We start from the raw sequence: 18355 nt of genomic DNA on the forward strand, positions 1-18355 counted from the left end.
TCATTATAGATTAGAGTTGCACACATACACAATTTTTAAAGAGTATTTGTAATGCTATGTATAGTTCATAATTTCGTATGAAGTACATCGTATATATTATGATAGATCATAGATGATTCAATATAGCAATAAAGATATTATTTTCTATGATTTTTTCAAATTATTCAGTTGTTTGTCATATCCCTATTTCTTTTAAAAAGTATGAAATAACTCTTATAAATAGTGTTTGGACAATTATATTCACTAAAATTTTTTATTACTTATTTGCCTTCACTAATGTTAATTGTTGTTTTATTAAACTCCTCAACTAATAGTGTACAGACATTTATACTCTTAAAATATTTGTTTACATATTTTTCCTCATTAATGTTGCCAACAATTAAGTTTGTGATATAAGGTCATACCAAAATAGCTCATCGGACATAACTAGCTATGACGCACGCATTGCGATGCGCGTTAGCCACCCTAGTTGATTAAAAAAAATAGAATCTCTCAATATGCATCATTTGTTATCATGATACAAAACTCTATTTTCTAAAATGAAGATCGAGTACTAATAGTTGTATCCTGTGCTTGATTCATTTGTATATTTGCAGTTGCATTTCTTCCCTTCAAACATTTCGAGTACCATTGTTGAGAAAGCTTAGGGTGTACTACTGTCTTGTCAAATTTGGATCATTGTAATCGACATTGTATTGACCAAAAGTATAATCGAAGCCAAATAATAATTCATATACGTCTAAAAGTGACCATACTAAGTATCCTTTAGTATTGGATCCATTTCTGCAATATAGAGAAAATGAAAAAAGAGTTAAAGATTTATTTAATCAATATTTAATAAACTATTCCACTAAAACACAACCAATATGAAATAATTTCTTTGATATTTTGTTGTGATCTAATTAATAATAAAAATAAATAAATAAATAAATAAATAAATAAATAAAAAACAGAAACAGGGCTTATTGAAGGTTTTTCTAGAGGCAAATTTATAGTTCCATCCAAAGTTGATCCATCGTATTTGTAACATTAATAAGTTAAGCTCGTGGCTAATAAGAGTTATAAAAGTTCCACACATAGTCATAACAATATCTATTAAGTTTTAAAGTACAATTAATTTAGGACACATTATGTGTTCAGATTATGGTTCGAGTTATGAAGAAGATACAAAGAGAAGGCGAAGACAATGACTAAAACATTGAATAGAAACACACCCGATCATGTAGCCAAAGCTAGTGTAGTATAAGGTAAAGATGAAGAGTTGAAAACATTTGTCGTTGTGCATGACCATGCACACTTTGATGCAAACTGATCAATCTTTAATTTGTTTAAGATACTTGGGTTTTTGTTTTTCCAAGTATTCTTGTTAGACTTGTATCAATATACAATCCTAATTTAACTATTTATAACTTTTACTCATAGATATTTTAAAATATTTACGGTTGAAATTATACATCGGTAAACTTAACATTCAAAATTTAAAATAAAACGAACTAAAGCAAAGGAAGTATAACTCTTAGTCAATAAACTACCATTGTGTTAATAAGTTTGTTCTAGTAGCCTTACCTCATAGCATTATGCAAACTCTCAACACGGTCGCATAAGTATTCACGCTGAATGAATCGTCTGTTGATGTTGTTAGGCGCAAGTGTTAGTAGAGTTTGTCCCAACAGCTTATAACTCAAGCGGGCTACTCCTCCTATTGCCAATTGGTTTTAGAATGGAACCTTGTTGTGGGCTCTGGTTTGTGGGCTTTTGGGCTTTTCTTCCTTGTGTTCTCTCCCATCCGTTATATCTGGTCACACCATCTGATAGAGGCACCGTCTGCATTAGGTCCTTATGGCGTTAAGGACCGTTTGTGAGTGTCGCCTTGCCTTAGAGCTAAGCTCTATAGGTTCTGGGTGTGTTTCTGTTCAAGGGGGAGTGTAATAGGCTCACACGGCTCACACTTGAGGGGGAGATTGTTAGGTGCAAATGTGAGTAGAGTTTGTCCCACATCGAAAAACAAAGTAAATGTCTTATAGTTTATAACCCATGCGGGCTACTCCTCTTGTCAATTGGTTTTAGGATAGAACATCGTTGTAGGCTTTGATTTGTGGGCTTCTCTTCTTAGTGTTCTCCCACATCCGTTATAACAAATGTATCATAACTTGCCGCTTGACCTACAACCAATTTCCATTCCAACTACAATGTATTTATACTAAAAACATAATAATTATAAGTTCAAAATGAAAGGAAAGAAAAAAAGAGTACCATTTTCAGGGATCAATGCGTGGTTCCTACACCCAAGTGTACCATGCGCATGGTACACTTGGATCAAAACGACAGACCCAAATGAATAAAACGCGTGCTTATTAGAGTAGAGAAAGGCGGAAAGAACATCAGGTATAGATACAAAGTACACTACATTAAATATGAATATTCAGTTTCCTTTAATTTAGAAAAAGATAATTATTAATTGATCTTTAATTACCCACATATTAGCTATCATATATCTTTTCAAAATATTTGATTTTTCCAAATTCATTTTTTCTCTCTCTTCATATTATTTTATCCCAAAAAAAAATCAATCTTTTCCAAAACAAAACGTTCAAATTTGTACTGGAAAAGTTTTTTTTTTTCACTAAAAAAATTATATCCCTATATTTTCCAAAAAAAAAAAGTTCATATTTTTCACTTAAAAATCCTTTCTTTATATTTAAGTAGTTTATTAGATCTTGTAATGGTCGTCTAAATTATGATCATAGGTATCTCTTGTAATGTTCATTAGATGATTTAATAATGTTCTTTATCGGAAAACTCGATGTACTTTATATTATTTTGTAATGTATAATTAGTTAATAATATAGAGTATTAATTTTGCAAGTTCGTTATTATATCATATATTGTATGTTCTTAATTCGATCTTTTGGTAAACTATTTTAAATATGCATGTTCATCAATTGTAATCGTAATGTACTTCTACTATCCCTTCATTGCTTGTTGTGAGTTATTATGTTAAATTTGTCTTTTGATCATAGTGGTTAATTAACGTATTGTCCATTACATGATAGTATCATGTTCTTTATTAATAACATGAATGTCCTTTATCAATATTATGGATGAATGCTTTAGATTTGAAAGTCCTTCATTGTCCCAAAAACTTCTCATCAACCTCGGTAATCCTGATTACAAAAAAGAAAAAAAAACATAATTATTAGATGATATAAATTAGAAAAACGTGGATAATAATAATAATAATAATAATAATAATAATAATAATAATAATAATAATAATAATAATAATAATAATAATAATAATAATATAAGGGTTAAACCAGACAAACATGTCTACAAAAACATGAACATAAGTATAAAAACATACTATGAAGTGAAAGAACATTCTTGGTATAATTGAAACCCAAAGAATATTTTTAATTACCCACATTATTTTTTTCTTTTTCATGAGAAAAAACGTATGTTCTTTAATATATCAATACGTTCTTTGATATGTTAATAATGTTCTTTAATATATACACATTGATTACAACACATTGATTTGAGCAAAGTACATAAAGAGTACAACAAAGCAACTTGATTTCAGCAAAGTACATATATATTTAGCAAATGTACATGCGTTTTTCATATAAAATCAACATTGATTTCAACACTAATAAATATAATAAGTTAAATAAAAGAACATAACTAAATAATAAAAGAACTTCATCTTCAACCTTAAACATATTGCTGTAAAAATAAATATATAATTATAAATCGATAATAAAATGTAAATTAGCAATAATACCTAAATTTAGCAATAAAAAATAAGAGTTAACAAATGAAAAGATAATCGATTAACCAATTTACCTTCATTTTCGTTTACGATATCCTCGAATTCACCTTCATTGTTGATATCATCATCATCATCACCAACAAATCTAGCATCAGAATCATGGCGAAATTTGGATTGATAAACCATTATTAACTTCTTCTACAGAGAATTCTATCGATCGGTCGACAAATTTCTCTCTGTATTTTTCTCTCTCTGTAATTTTCTCTCTCGAAAATTTTAGGATCTCTGTAATTTTCTCTCTCTTAAATGTTTAAAAAATGGAAAATGTCAATTAAGGATAATTATCAAAAATTGAAAGCTATTTAAACGGAAAAAACTCCCTGTAATTAAGCTAGAATTTTTTTTTTTACAATAATTTGATTCGAGCAATTTAGTTATGCCACATCACCAGGTGCACCATGAGCATGGTGCACCTTGGTGTATTATACAAATTTCATTCATGGATATATATGATAGGATTTTCATAAACATCCTTGTATTTACACCAAAACTCGCCCTAAACCCAATGGTTCATTTGGAAAGATAGTCTAGGAAAAATATCACAATTAAGGTGTGAGCCATTAATAGATGATGAATATACAAATACAACCAATCATAAACAAGAGACTTAATTGATTTTAAACCTCACCTTTTATTAAAAAGTGTAAAATAAAACAACGAACAAAGGTTATTACTATTGGACATACTTCATATGTTAATACTACTATTACAACAGCAAGAACAAGTCAACAAATTTAATCCCAAAATGATTTGGGGTCGGCTAACATGAATCATCATAATTAAGGAACCACCAATATTAAGAAGAAGACATATGTTAAAAATGAAAAAAAAAATGTTCTATAAAAATGAAATTTATTAAATGTTTATAAAAAAAAAGAGATTAATTTAATGCGTAGTAATGTTAGTAATCCAATAATTAAATATAAAAGTATTAACTATAACACATGTACCCACTAACACAATCCCTTTGTTTCTGAATTATTCCAACACTTCTTATTTTGACACAATAATTACTCCGTATATTGTTTATTTCCCCCCTAATTGAATTAATTCTCTATTGTTTCTCTCTCACACAAAAAAAAAAAAAAAAAAAAAAAAAAAACCTCCATTAGCTTCACTTGTTGTACACCAGATCGGTTTATTCATATTCCTTTACTTTAATTTCCACCATTTTCGTAAAATTAAATTAAAATTCATTTAAACTCATGTGTTGCAAGTATTCATCAAGAACAAAAGACGCATGCTAAGTTCGAAGTACAGAATATGATAGAAGACGAAGAAATAAACCATACAAAACCACTGCGTTGCCATATCAGCAATATAATCTTGTGGTGTTGTGTTGAGGCTCATTGAGTTATCCTTGACCACTATTGCAGTATACACTAGTAGAAAAACACAAATGCGCACCGAGGAATTCGCACCGGTTCTTAAAAACCGGTGGGAAAAATCGAGGCGGGATTTAGCGTAAGAGCAATGGCACTGGTTCAAACCAAACCGGTGCGAATTTCTTGAAATAGCACCGGTTCAAACCCGTGCCAATTGTTTTCCTAAAAAAAACCTGCCCCTTTTCTTTCTTTCTCTTTCTCCTCTACTTTTTTTCCGTTTCCTCAGTCTCTCGTTTTATCTCTCTCTTCTCTCTCCTCTCTCCTCAACATCATCTCTTCATTTTCTCAGATCTCACCATCTTTCATTCTCTCTCTAGAACTTTCTCTGTTTCTTTCTCTAGAAGAAGAAGAAGTTAGCTTGAGCAGCAAAAATGGCAGGAGGTGGATCAACAAGCAGCAACCCGCCCAAGCAGAGGAAGAGAGTTGAAGCTGAGTCTCCAGATGCCGAGTCTTCGCCTTCTGCTACTCTTTCTCTTAAGCGTGCCAAGGATGGCAGTGCTTTCTCTTGCTGGTAATTTTCTCTCTATATCTAAACCTAGGTTTTACTTTTTTGATTTTTGATTCGTGTTTTTCTTCTATTAGTGTTTTTTAACCCTAATTTTTTTTTCAGGTTTTAGACTTGTGTATTCAATACATCGCTGTTTGATTTCGTTGTAGACTTCTGATTTTTAGTTGCTAATATTTGGTTTGTGATTATAACCAGAGTATTCCTCATGTTTTATTATGTAGATTTGTATTTTGCTTGCTTAAACCTGTTTGATTTTCTTCTTGCTTTAAGAATGGTGAATTTGTTGTTGCTTCTAAGCTGAATGAGCGATTGTTGAATGTTTAGTGGTGTTTATTTAGCTATGACTGATAATATTTGGTGGTAAGTTGGTAACTATTGAAAAGTTAATGATTATAATTGGCAATGAGGAATAGATATGGTGTTAATTTTGTGTGAATTAGAATGTGTTTTGCATCTATTTGAATTTTAATTTTTGCCTACTCAAATTTTGTTGATGTTATTCCTGGTTTGAATGCGCTAAAATCTGTTGTTACGGCTGAAATGAAAGAGTAATAGATGGAATTTATTGGTAATATTATGCTTATAAAGCTAGCTGAATTGAATTGAATGTCGTTTTAGTTGTGTTGGTAACTTCCAGTATTGATGAGATAAATATTTGAGTTGAGACTATTTTGTAACATTTGACAGTGAGGAATGCAACAGCAGTGTGTCAGTAGCTCTTATTGATATGCACAACTGCAGCATTGAGGCGAAAATCAAGATGAGCCTTGGTAAGGCAGTCTTACGAGTTGTGATTGATCTGATTTCATTTGTCTTAGTTTATTTTGTGTTTATGATGTCAGATGATAATCTCAATATGCTAATTTTGTTGTATTTTTGCTTGTTAGCTGCAACTGTTGTTGAAAAGTCGGCTGAGTTAAGAAGAAGCCAGCTGAGAGGTTTGATTTTGTCTTTGAACCAAACCAGAAAAGAGAGCAGAAGCAGCAGTAGACAGACAGCAGACAAAGCAGCCAACAACATAAGCAGAACAACAACCAGCAAACGAACAACAACACCAACAGAAGCTTACAACAGCAGGAACCAACAGCGGCCTGTACACCATAGAAACACCCTGACCAGCATCCAGCAGCAAACACCCAGCAGAAGAGGCAGAAAGCAGAACACAACAAGCTGAACACTAGTACCAACACGACGAAGGACTTTTCAGTCACAGGATATCTCTTCCAGAGGTATGCAAACAACAATATAGATTGTATATGTGTATTATAGGATTCGTTTACTCGTGAAACATGTTATACTCCGTGTAAATAAGGAACGAGCCAATAGCCAATAAGTGTTTTTTGTGAAATTTCAGCTGTTTGATAGAGTTTTCATTGATGCGGTATTGAGTGAGTGGCAGAAGACATTGCTTGAGTTACCTACAGGAATACGTCAAGCATGTGAACCGGTACAAAAGCTAGATTTTACAGTATTTTTTATTTTATGATCAATCTTAGGTCATAAACTTGAATTTTCATTGAATTCAGGATGCAATAAGTTTAGCTCAATTGGTGAAATACCTATTGAATGAGGCGAGGCCATCCATCACTAGAGCACTACAACGAGGGCTTCGTAAGGACATGTCAAGGGAATTCCTTGGGAGGTATAAACTTAAACTTAACATCTTTAATCGGTGTATTTGCAATCATAAGCTTGGCTTCTACTCATCTAGTGTTGTAATAGCAGATCAATGTTATCATTAAATCACTTGAATTCTTAATACAGATTACATGACTATGCTATACGATTTACTAACATGTCTTTCATACAATGAGTGTTAATGGAATGAACTGAGCATAATATATGACCTTAAATCCTCGATATGCTGCAACAGGATAATGGCAGACCCTTCGTTTTTGCATAAGCTTCTGTTTGAGCAGTTTGTCACTATTGCTTGTTCTGTTGGTCAGAACTGAAAAACCGGAAGGGCAGGTATGAGCATAATGTTTTACTGCTTTTAGAAACAATAGTGATTGACTCTTCAATAAGTTCCATTTCCTCTGATGTAACAATCTCATTATTTACATTGTCAATCATCAAACAACTGTCCGACCAAAGTTTTTGTTTTTGTTTGTAACAGAATGAAGGAGGAATGGGATTTAGCACTTATAAATGTACTCGCAGTAGCATCGTGCAATTTAGTAATTGTTTGGTCACTCGCTCCTTGCTGCTCATATGTCAATACCTTCTGCTCTGATCTACAGAATAGACTGCAGAAGCTCCCAAACAACATATTTGAAGCAAGTTATCATTATAGAGAATTTGATCTGCAGAAAAGTGTTCTGTCTTTATGCAAGGCTGTACAATTTAGCTTAGTGGGATTTACAGCAGGGGCACTTTAAAGCACCTTGTTACATCTCCGTACCCAAGGAAAAGATCGAGAGAAAGTTAATTTTTGCACTTCATCTTTGTCTTTTATTTGTTTCATACAGAATTTCTTATACATGACTCATACAAAAGTAGGCTGTCTGTGCCAATACCACCTGCAAATACAAATGCACTCGGATATGGAGCTTTACTCGGCCTCTACACAAATTGGAGGTATCAAATGATATGCGGGATGGATAAACTTCTATACAACCATTTCAATGTGATTGGAGTTTCCCTCTTTTTTAGTACAGCTTTCAGGTTTGTTTTACCAGCTCTTCCTCCTCTCATCTCCCTCCCATTAATATAAATTGATGAATTTTCAAGCATTTGTAATCTCTGTCCTTCCCCTTCTGGTTAACTGCATATCTATAATGTTTTATACAGTTTTAGTAAATTGAGTATATCAAAATACATGCTCATATAACAGTTTTAGTAATACTGTTGGCTCGTTCCTAGCAGCCATTGTTGTTCTTCAGAGAAGCCATGAACAGGCCTTAAGAACCCAAGAGCCTGAGAATAGCAAGCACAGCAAAACAACAAAAAGGACCAACAATAGCAGCAGCCACCAGCAGAACCAGCAAGGTTATAGCAACAATAGCACCTTGTATTTTATTTTATTTTTTTGGACGAAAATTGTAATATTATAGCCTTTTTTAATGAAAATATGTAACTTTATATATATGTTAGTGTTTCTATATTAATTTAAGTGAAAAAATGCAAAAAAAATAAAAAATTATTTTTATTTTTTAGCGCATTATTGGCACCGGTTTTGAACCGAATCGGTGCCAATTGTTATTAATCCCACAAAAAAAGGCGGCAATACACTTTTAGCACCGGTTAACCGGTGTGAAAGCTCAGAATTGGCACCGGTTAACCTTTGCGAAATCTTAGAATTGGCACCGATTTTGAACCATTGGTCTTTAGAGCACTAGACAATTTTGCAAACCATTGCCTTGGTGCTTGCTATAAATCATACAAGGAATTCTGCAGCTTGCATACTAATTTGGTCCCTTTATGATGATATGTATTAGAGCTGATACTGACTTTTATCTTGCTATTCCAACAAGTGTAGCATGTTAATGGCAATGTCATCTTCCCCTAATTCACCATGCTAAAATTCATTTTAGTATTCATTTGATGTACATCCTAGTTTTCCATAGCAACAACAACGTAACTAGCTGTGATTTCACAGTTGTCATCTTTGCTAGGGGAGCAAATGTTTCTTCATAATCAATGTCATGTCTTTGTTTGCAAAAACCCTGAATAACCACTCTAGCTTTACATCTCTTCACTATTCCATTACTATTGTGTTTGGTTTTGTATAACCATATGCATCCAATTGTTTATTTTCTAGGTGGCAAGTGAGTATAGCTTCCATGTTCCATTTTTGTTAGAGCTTGTGTTTCTTTATTCATTGCATTGACCCCCACCTCATGCTCCACATCATCCTTAGCTTAAAATATGTTGGATCAATGCAAGATTCCAACTGAGGAGTAAGATAAGTGTAAGATGGTTGAGTATCAAATCAGCAAATGTAACATTACTAATATGAGTAGCATCTTTTTTACCCAAATAATTATGGTCATAAGGATCTATCCCTGATGAAATAGTTTGAGGTCGGCTGCTCTTTCTTACAATTCTCATTTCCTCATCTCTCTACTCTTCCCGGGTATTTTGGGCTTCTAGCTTTCTTCTTGATAACCTGTAATATTCACACCAATCAATTTTTGATTGATTTGGAGTATGTGTATCACCTTCTTGCTCATGAGTTGGCTTAACATTTGCATTCTCTAGCTCTACTTTTCCCTAATCTTGTTCAGTCTCGTATGAGAATAGGAACAAGGTGTTGATATTGTTCACTTCTACTATGCTGGTTATAAGGGAAGAAATGTTCATGAAATCAAACATCCCTAGGCACAAAGGACTGCTTTAATTGCTTGCAAGATTGATGACTTTCTATCCTATATATATATATATATATATATATATATATATATATATATATATATATATATATATATATATATATATATATATATATATATATTTTGAGCATATCCCAAGAACATACATGGTATTCCTATAAGCTAGGTGAGAACTTGTCACACTTGAGACATGAATCATAAGTTAAGGCACAAATGATTTCATCTAGTAATAATTTGATTTCTTGCCAAATGATTTCTCATAAGGTGATTTGTTTTGAATCACTGGCGTTGGCATCAAGTTAGTGATATATATGTAGCAGTTCGAACAAAGTTACTCTAGAACCTCAAAGGTAGTCCAATTTGAATCACAAAAGCTCTTTCCATCTCAAGGATATAATTGTTTTTTCTTTCCATTCTTCCATTTTGTTGTGGTCTATCCACATAAGACGTTTGGCTAATGATTCCTTCTTTATTGAATTTTTTTGTAAAACTTTTATCATTAAACTCCACTGCATTGTCTAATCTCACTATTTTCACACATGCAGTAAACTAAGCTTTTGCAAAATAAATGAAATTGTTCATAGTTTCATATGACTCAGACTTTTATCTCAATAAGAGTCCACGTTGCTCTGGAAAAATCATCAACTATATTTGTAATTTCCTCTTTCATTATTCACCTTGTAAGGACCTACCCAATATGTCAATATGGACAAATTCAAGCTTATCATTAGCACATGAATCACTCATAGGCCACTGGACATGTAAGGCAAATTTTGCTTTCATTACTATTGTGATAAATTTTGTTCATAGGTACATAACCAAATAGATTATGCCACAAGTGCATTGATCTACCTGAATTACATTACATGCACTATTTGAGATACAACTTTCATTACTACTAGTTCTACTCTTCACCAGCATATCATCTGCTTTCTTCTCTGCATCACTTCTTCCTTCAACATCCACCAAGTAATAGAGTCCATGACTTGCTCTTCCTACATCCTTTATTATCTAATAAGTTTCACAGTCTTGTATTGTACCAAACTTTGAACCAAATTAGCCTCACCCTTATAGTCTCTAGCCAGCTTGTTTACAGACAGCATCTTATGTTTAAAGGTAGGCACATAAAACACATTTTTACGATGTGTAGATTTTTTCCAAGTTGCACATTTTCAATGTGTGTGATTTTTATGTTACTATTAGGAAGGTTAATCTAGGGTTTCCCAACAGTATTCATGGGAATAATCCATTTTTTACAACTAGAAATCATGTGATCATCTACACCAGGCCATAGTCAATCATCTAACCATTCATAGTATTGAAACATTGCAACAAGAATCTTACCTGCAAATCCACTTTCCAATTTTTCTTCTATATCATACCCTTACTTACCTTGCTTTGAGTTGGATGGCTTCAACAATTGCTCTAATTGTTGAGAAATGATAGCAAAACTTTCATCACGAGACTGCCTTGCATTGGCTGTCTTTCACACCTTGAGTGCCCTTTCCTTTACTCCACTTGTTTTCACTAACTCCCTCCTTTTCTTTGAACCTCTGTTGCCTGTTGCTTCTTGTGAGATGATTCCATTTAGAGTATCTACAACCTTCCAACATCCACTAGTGGAAAAAAGCTAATTTGTAACGAGCACAGATATGCCTGTTACAAAAAAATCTATTTGTAACGTGCAAAATAATAGTCCGTTACAATAATAAAGTTGCGTAATGGGTAGGACAAATAGTATTTGTAACGGGCAAAATGATACCCGTTACAAAAACTAAGTTATTTGTGACGGGCAATACTTTAGTTTTTGTAACAGGCACCTTTTGCTCGATACAAATAACTTTGTCAAGGAAATAAAATACCCTAGTACTCCCTATCTAACTTCACTTCTCATTTCAGCCGCCTTCCTTTCCTTTAAACACACACTCTATCTCATCCCACATCTCTCTCTTCCCTCATCTCCCAACTTCTGTCTCCACCATCGAACGATGTTCCACCACTCTCTCGTAGACTTGTCTCTTCCCTCATCTTTCGTTCATTTTTAAGATCCAATCCCCAAACCCATCTACAATAAATCAAAATCTAATAAAAATGGCTCGATCTCTTTCTCAAACCCTAATTTGACTTTCCAATTCTCTCTCCTCGGCAGCATCCACCGATTTTATCAATTTCCAACACCATTTTAACTCGGTAGAGGTGTTCTCCGGTTGAAAATCTGGCTGATGCGGAATCCAAGGTTAGGTTGTGTGTTTCAGGTTATGGGTTAAGTGTTTAGGCTAAGTGTTTGGCGTGGGAACAGGGTAAGGAACAGGAACTAGTTCTTGAGAGTGAGGAACTCAGGTTTGATTAGCAAGGAACACTCGCAATACTAATCAAGGATAGGTATGGTTAGAGTTGAACACTCACTCTACTAACCATAAGACAAGCTAACTCCGAACACTCCGAGTTAAGCTCACTAACTCGAGTCCACGAGTTCAAGTAACTTGAATCCACAAGTTAAAATTAGAAATAACACAAAGTATATTTCAAAATAGATATTTCATTCCAGGTAAGATATGATGATTACAAAGCTAGATAAGACTTCCTTTTATAGCCTAAGGAAGTAGTTACATTAATTAACTTACTTAGCTAATTTAATAAAAGGGAACTCAAAAGTCGCCAGCCAAAAGCAACTCAAAAGTCGCCAGCCACATTCAGCCCTTAGGTGTAACGGTTCCCATGAAAACCGCCACACATTGAAGATTAATAATTGCTGCTGTTCCTTAAAGCAGTTCCTTAAGGGACTCACTGCAAATACGCCCAGCTTTCCCTATTTTCAACGGCTGACAGTTACAACTTTATTACAGCAATTTAAGCTAAGCTAATTACTACTAAAAACTGAAAATTCAAACAGCTAATTAACTAAGGAATACAAGGCAAATTACTACAACAATTACACTTCAAAATGGCGCCCAACAAGAGAGTAACTCTCCCATTAAGAACCCCCAAAATATGCGTGTAACTCCCTAGTTTCAATGCCTTGTCTTGTGCCTTCAACTCTTGCTTGTGGACTGACTAGGAGTAAGAGAATATTCCCACTCTATGTTAAGCTCATACGAACAAGAATCCAAGGCAAAAATAACTACCTTGCTTACTCATCCATCCAAGTCACGCATGACTTGTACAAAGATGGAGCTATGTTGAAACCCATGCGTGGAACATTGCCTACTTTGGAGCCATAAATGAACAACCCATGGACAATAGGAACTTGATTCTTTTGGACCCTTGAACGTGTGTTTGGACCCTTTGAACATTAGGCTCATTAGGTTGCACAAGGTCTTGATCAAGGACCAATTTCGAATCATTCCCCCTTTCCTCAAAGAAGCTTGTCCTCAAGCTTTCATCATCCAAGTATGGAGCAAGGTCACCCACATTGAAGGTCGAGCTTACATCGCCATAGTCACTAGGTAGCTCAATTTTGTAGGCACTTTCACCAACTTTTTGAAGCACACGAAAAGGACCATCCGGCCTAGGCATAAGTTTGTGGTTATGTATGGTACTCTTTGTTCTTAAGGTACACAGTTTATGGTTATGTATGGTACTCTTTGTTAAACATGATATTTTCAGTGTTTTTGCTTGAGTAATTTACCTAATTTCGAGTTTTGCCTTTTTATTTATTTATTTATTTGTAATTTGCTTAATTTGATATTGTTGTAGGATCTATAATTGATTTTGCATAATTGCAATAATTTTGTTAGAATTTGAGTTACGGTTATTTAATGAAATGCCACTGAGCAATTGCAAAATTCACCAAATGCCATGAATCTTTTCAAAATTCACCAAATGCCACCGAGTTTTAAAAAAATTCACCGAGTGCCATTAATGACGGACAGCCTTTAGTTAACCGTTAGTTGACCCCACTACTTGCCACGTGTCACCTTATGGTTGGTCCGTTTTTTAAAATAAAAAAAATAAAAATAAAAATAAAAATAAAATAATAAAAAATAAATGAGCATATACGATATGAATTTTGGCATAGCTTGAATAATGCTAATTCTAATAGAGACGGATTGAATGAACCCTTTTTTTTCTTTTTTTTTCCCCCTGTGATTGGAGGTAGTTAAATGGATTGGGCCAGGGTTTTGATGCTAAATTTTGGTTGAAATTTCTAGTGCTGCAAGTATTTGGCCTGTTTCCGATTTTATTTTGTAGTTTTTGAAGAAGGGAAAATTTCAAGGAATTCTCTGTTTGCATTGTACAATTATTAGTTGTGATTAAGTTAGATGAGAAGTTTTATGGTAATTAATTTGACAATGAAGGTAGCTTTTACATGTCACTATATTTGCTTTTATTACATTCACAAGGACACCTATCTTATCTTTGTCTTCACATTTACAAGTTTTGGTAATTGTTATTCTGCTAAGGATGGTAATGAGACGTAAGTTTTCTATTAATCAGGTGAGTAATCTGATTAAATCCTGTATATATTGAGCTTATGAATTATAATAATACGAGCTTATGAATTATAACAATGCAAAGTATTTCGCTTCATTTATGCTATGGACGAACACTAATTTTTAATGTTGTATGCCTGTTTATTGTTTTTGTAGTGGGAAGCTCTTGTTTTGTTACTCATATTCATGTCTACATTGGGACTTCCTATTGCAACAGGAGCATACATCTATACATTGATCTTTGTAAGTAACAGATTTCTGGATGTTATCACCTTGCATTTTCCTTGTTAGGTTTGTATAAAAAAAATATTATTGATGTTTATCTTTGGCCTCTGTATTTAATGAGTATGCTTTAAAAGTCCAATATGAAACGAGCATATACCTTCAAGTAACTCTATTTCTTTTTCCCTTTGTGGATTTTCCTATTACTTGCATTTAAAATTGAAGCAGCCAAGGCTCAAAGCTCACAATCTGCTTAGATCAGAGTCCCTCCATTTTATTAGTTATTCTAGGCATTTGATGCTTTAAAACTTTGCACATCTTCAAATTGGTTTCTATCTATAGAAGCTTATGCTTGTCTCATGTTTGTGTTTCTGTGGCTGATTTAGGGTTTGGGTTAGGGTTCTTAATTTGCTAATCTATGAATTTTTTTATTTTTTTTTTATTTTTTTGATGTTTTAGGAGGCAGGAAAGATTGGAGTTTCTGTATGATTCTGGATTAGCTGTTGGGAAACCCACTTCTGATGGATTTCAAGGACTTGGATCTTTGCCTGGTGTTGATAATTCGGCTTCAGCAGCAGCACTAGCATCGGCATCAGCGGTCAATTCTTAACTTTTTATAATCTGATTGCAGTAAGGGTCCTCCTTACCGGAAAAAAAAAAAAAAAAAACCTTAGTAAATATTTTTTATATTTTATTTGTAATTTTTTTAGTATACATCTTTATGATCTCATGTACTTCATATCTTAGTGATTATTGTATACACCTGATTGTATCTCCCCAAAATCCAAACCCAGTGATGAGTACCTTTTACGTCTTTGATTGTCGAGTTAGGTGAAGAGTTGAAGAGTCTCCTGAGTTCCCTTAAGCCTTGACCATCTATAACCCTTTCCTTAAGAGTTTTAATCCAAAATCATTTATTTCGTGCCCATAAACCCAAAATCATTCATTTCGTGTCCTTTAAAATCATTCATTTTGTGTCCTCTTTATAAAAACATTCAAACCTGATTATTTTGGTTCATAATCCTAGTCCAATTATTGTGTAGTTGCATGGAGTTTGAAAAGAGCTTTTCAACAATATATTATAAGCCCAAATCCAAGTTATAACGAAGAAGTTATGGCTAAAATACTAAACCAAGCCTAAACCGAGCCTAAACCGAGCCTTACCTACAACCAATGACCATGTGGAGGGTTCATTAACCTTAACATCATTCCTAGACCAATTAGGATTTATTATGAGTTTCTAGAATCCTCTAGAAGGTTGTTTTCAATCCTAAATCCCTTAGTATTTATTATTAGCTTCTGGAATCCTCTAGAAGGATCTAATTTATCCTATTTTTGAAAAGATAAAGATTTAAGAATTTTACTTCGGATAAAACACTTGTTTTTCAATAATTTTTAATTCTGATAAAATTAGAATATGTACAAAAATTCGATTCACCCAATTTGATTGGAAGTCGGATTCCGTACGGATTTTATCTTTTAAAAGCATTGCTGAGCGCTAGAAATATCGCGTTGCGATAAGCCTATTGTGCGGCGATAAATCTATCGCGTCGCGATAGTAACCTGTTTTACTCCGAGTCGGATTCTGACTCTTTTCTGATCTTCGACCCTCGTTTTTACCTATAAATAGAGGTCATTTTACCCCTTTTTCATTCACCAACAATCATCATCTAATCCCTTCTCTAAGCTTAAAGCTTTTTTCCCTCTCTCTTTCTTTCTTAGCCTAGCCTAAACACATCCCAACACTTTCTTGATATCAAACACCATACCTCCTTCACGAGCTTTGAATATTCCTAGCCAATCTCGAAGTTGTCTTTGACCTCGACGTGAAAGGTTGATAGTTATGAGGATTTGGTCTCAAATCTATATTCCAATTCTTGTTTGATTTATTTAATTGATTTAATCTTTATTTCTTGAAATTACTAACGTGTGTGTTGTTTGGATAGAAAGAAGTACGAGGCATCTAAGTAAGTAATTCGATTACTTAATTATCCCCTTCGATATAGAAATCATACTTAGATTATTATTCCTAGATAGTATCATGTTAGGATGTTGAATTTGATTCCTAGTATCATGTTAGGAAGTTGATTTTGATATAGAAATCATGTTTAGGGTGTTAATTAATGTTCCTAATATCATGTTGCTTTCTAGTATCATGTTTAGGCTAAAGCTTTGATCTTTATTATTTAGTGACATGCTAGGATTTATTATTAATCTGTTTAGTATCATGCCTAGGATCTTGCTAATAATGTTTTGATGATATTGTGATGATGATTGTTGTGTCAATAATTATATGTTGCTTGATTATTCATGATTTATTGCTATTGCTTGATCACAACCTTTCTTGCAGGTTTAAAGGGAATTTGTACTTGAAATCACGCATAATAAGATAATTAATAATTTGATTTAGGTTAATATGATTTTAATTCAAGTGATCGCCAATAATAAATCTATTTGTGCATTAATAATCAACCAACGTAGATTAAATATGCTTAGGATTGATTTGATGAATGTATGTTGATCGAAAAGTGCACATGAATATCATAAGAATTAAGTAGAGGTCGATTTAGGGCGGGTTCAATCTCTTTTAGGTTGGATTCGTACCATCAACCCCGAATATCTAGTCATGGTTCCGGACCATTATGGAGTTAGCGATCTCCGTGATCGTGAATGGGGTGTAACCTTCACATCCGTGAATGGTTTACAAGTTCCTAAAACTTGTTGGCGACTTATCTTTACCTTCCTTCTCTTTGGACGCCACCATGCCTAAAAGCATGATCATAGTGGGGCTTAAAGTTGATGTTGGAAATATTCCCCATAATTAATGTAGACTTTATTGATACTTGTATTATTTTATAAATAATTTTCTTAAATAATATTCTAGTTTAAAAAGGATAATAAGACATGATAATAACAATAATAGTGTATGACGATATCTCTATTTTTTATTTTATCTTTTTTGGTGATGAAAATAATATCTCTTCTATCGATTTATAATAGAAAAACATAGTTAATTACATGGGATATAGTTATTTTCATCTTAATTTAGATCCATAATAATAGCTTCTTATATGATTATTCATGACTTAAGATATTGTTGATTAAAATTATTGTGCATTAGAAAGCAAATGAGACAAATATAAAAATAAAAAAAAATAAAAAAAAAAAGGGAATCCGCAATATATAAAAAATTGGGTTGAGAAAAGAAGTAAATAAATATCATAATTGTTTCAAAAAATAAAAATAAAAAATATCATAAGAATCATGTAGGCTGAGCTTCCTAGTAAATAATACGAGCTTAATTAGCCAGCTTACTAGAACATTTTCTCTCTCTATTATCTCACTCAATTACATACCAACTTTGAGTGTAATAATTGACTAGGTTGCAAATATAATACATGATACTAAAGTCTAAAAAAAGAAAGTTATGTATTTCAACTTTGTATATATATATATATATATATATATATATATATATATATATATATATATATATATATATATATATATATATATATATATTTTCCTATTGTTCAAGCACATTACACGTATTTTTGTTTCTATATTGCGTGAACCTTGTATTTTTTTTTTATAGAATAGGTAATTGCAAAATTCCATAATGAACATTCGTGGTTGTTCTA

General features: G+C 32.9%; 1 long non-coding RNA gene across 1 annotated transcript; it reads left to right on the forward strand.

The window, feature by feature from the left end:
- Positions 1–5456: 5456 nt before the first annotated feature.
- LOC110739237 lies at positions 5457–8776 on the forward strand. The gene is made up of 8 exons (XR_002514758.1): positions 5457–5728; positions 6413–6495; positions 6613–6954; positions 7080–7172; positions 7252–7367; positions 7599–7696; positions 7845–8392; positions 8594–8776. It is a non-coding gene; the product is annotated as an uncharacterized LOC110739237 (long non-coding RNA).
- Positions 8777–18355: the final 9579 nt, after the last annotated feature.

This window comes from Chenopodium quinoa, unplaced genomic scaffold (genome assembly GCF_001683475.1).
Source record: "Chenopodium quinoa cultivar QQ74 unplaced genomic scaffold, ASM168347v1, whole genome shotgun sequence".
Taxonomy (NCBI): Eukaryota; Viridiplantae; Streptophyta; class Magnoliopsida; order Caryophyllales; family Amaranthaceae; genus Chenopodium; species Chenopodium quinoa.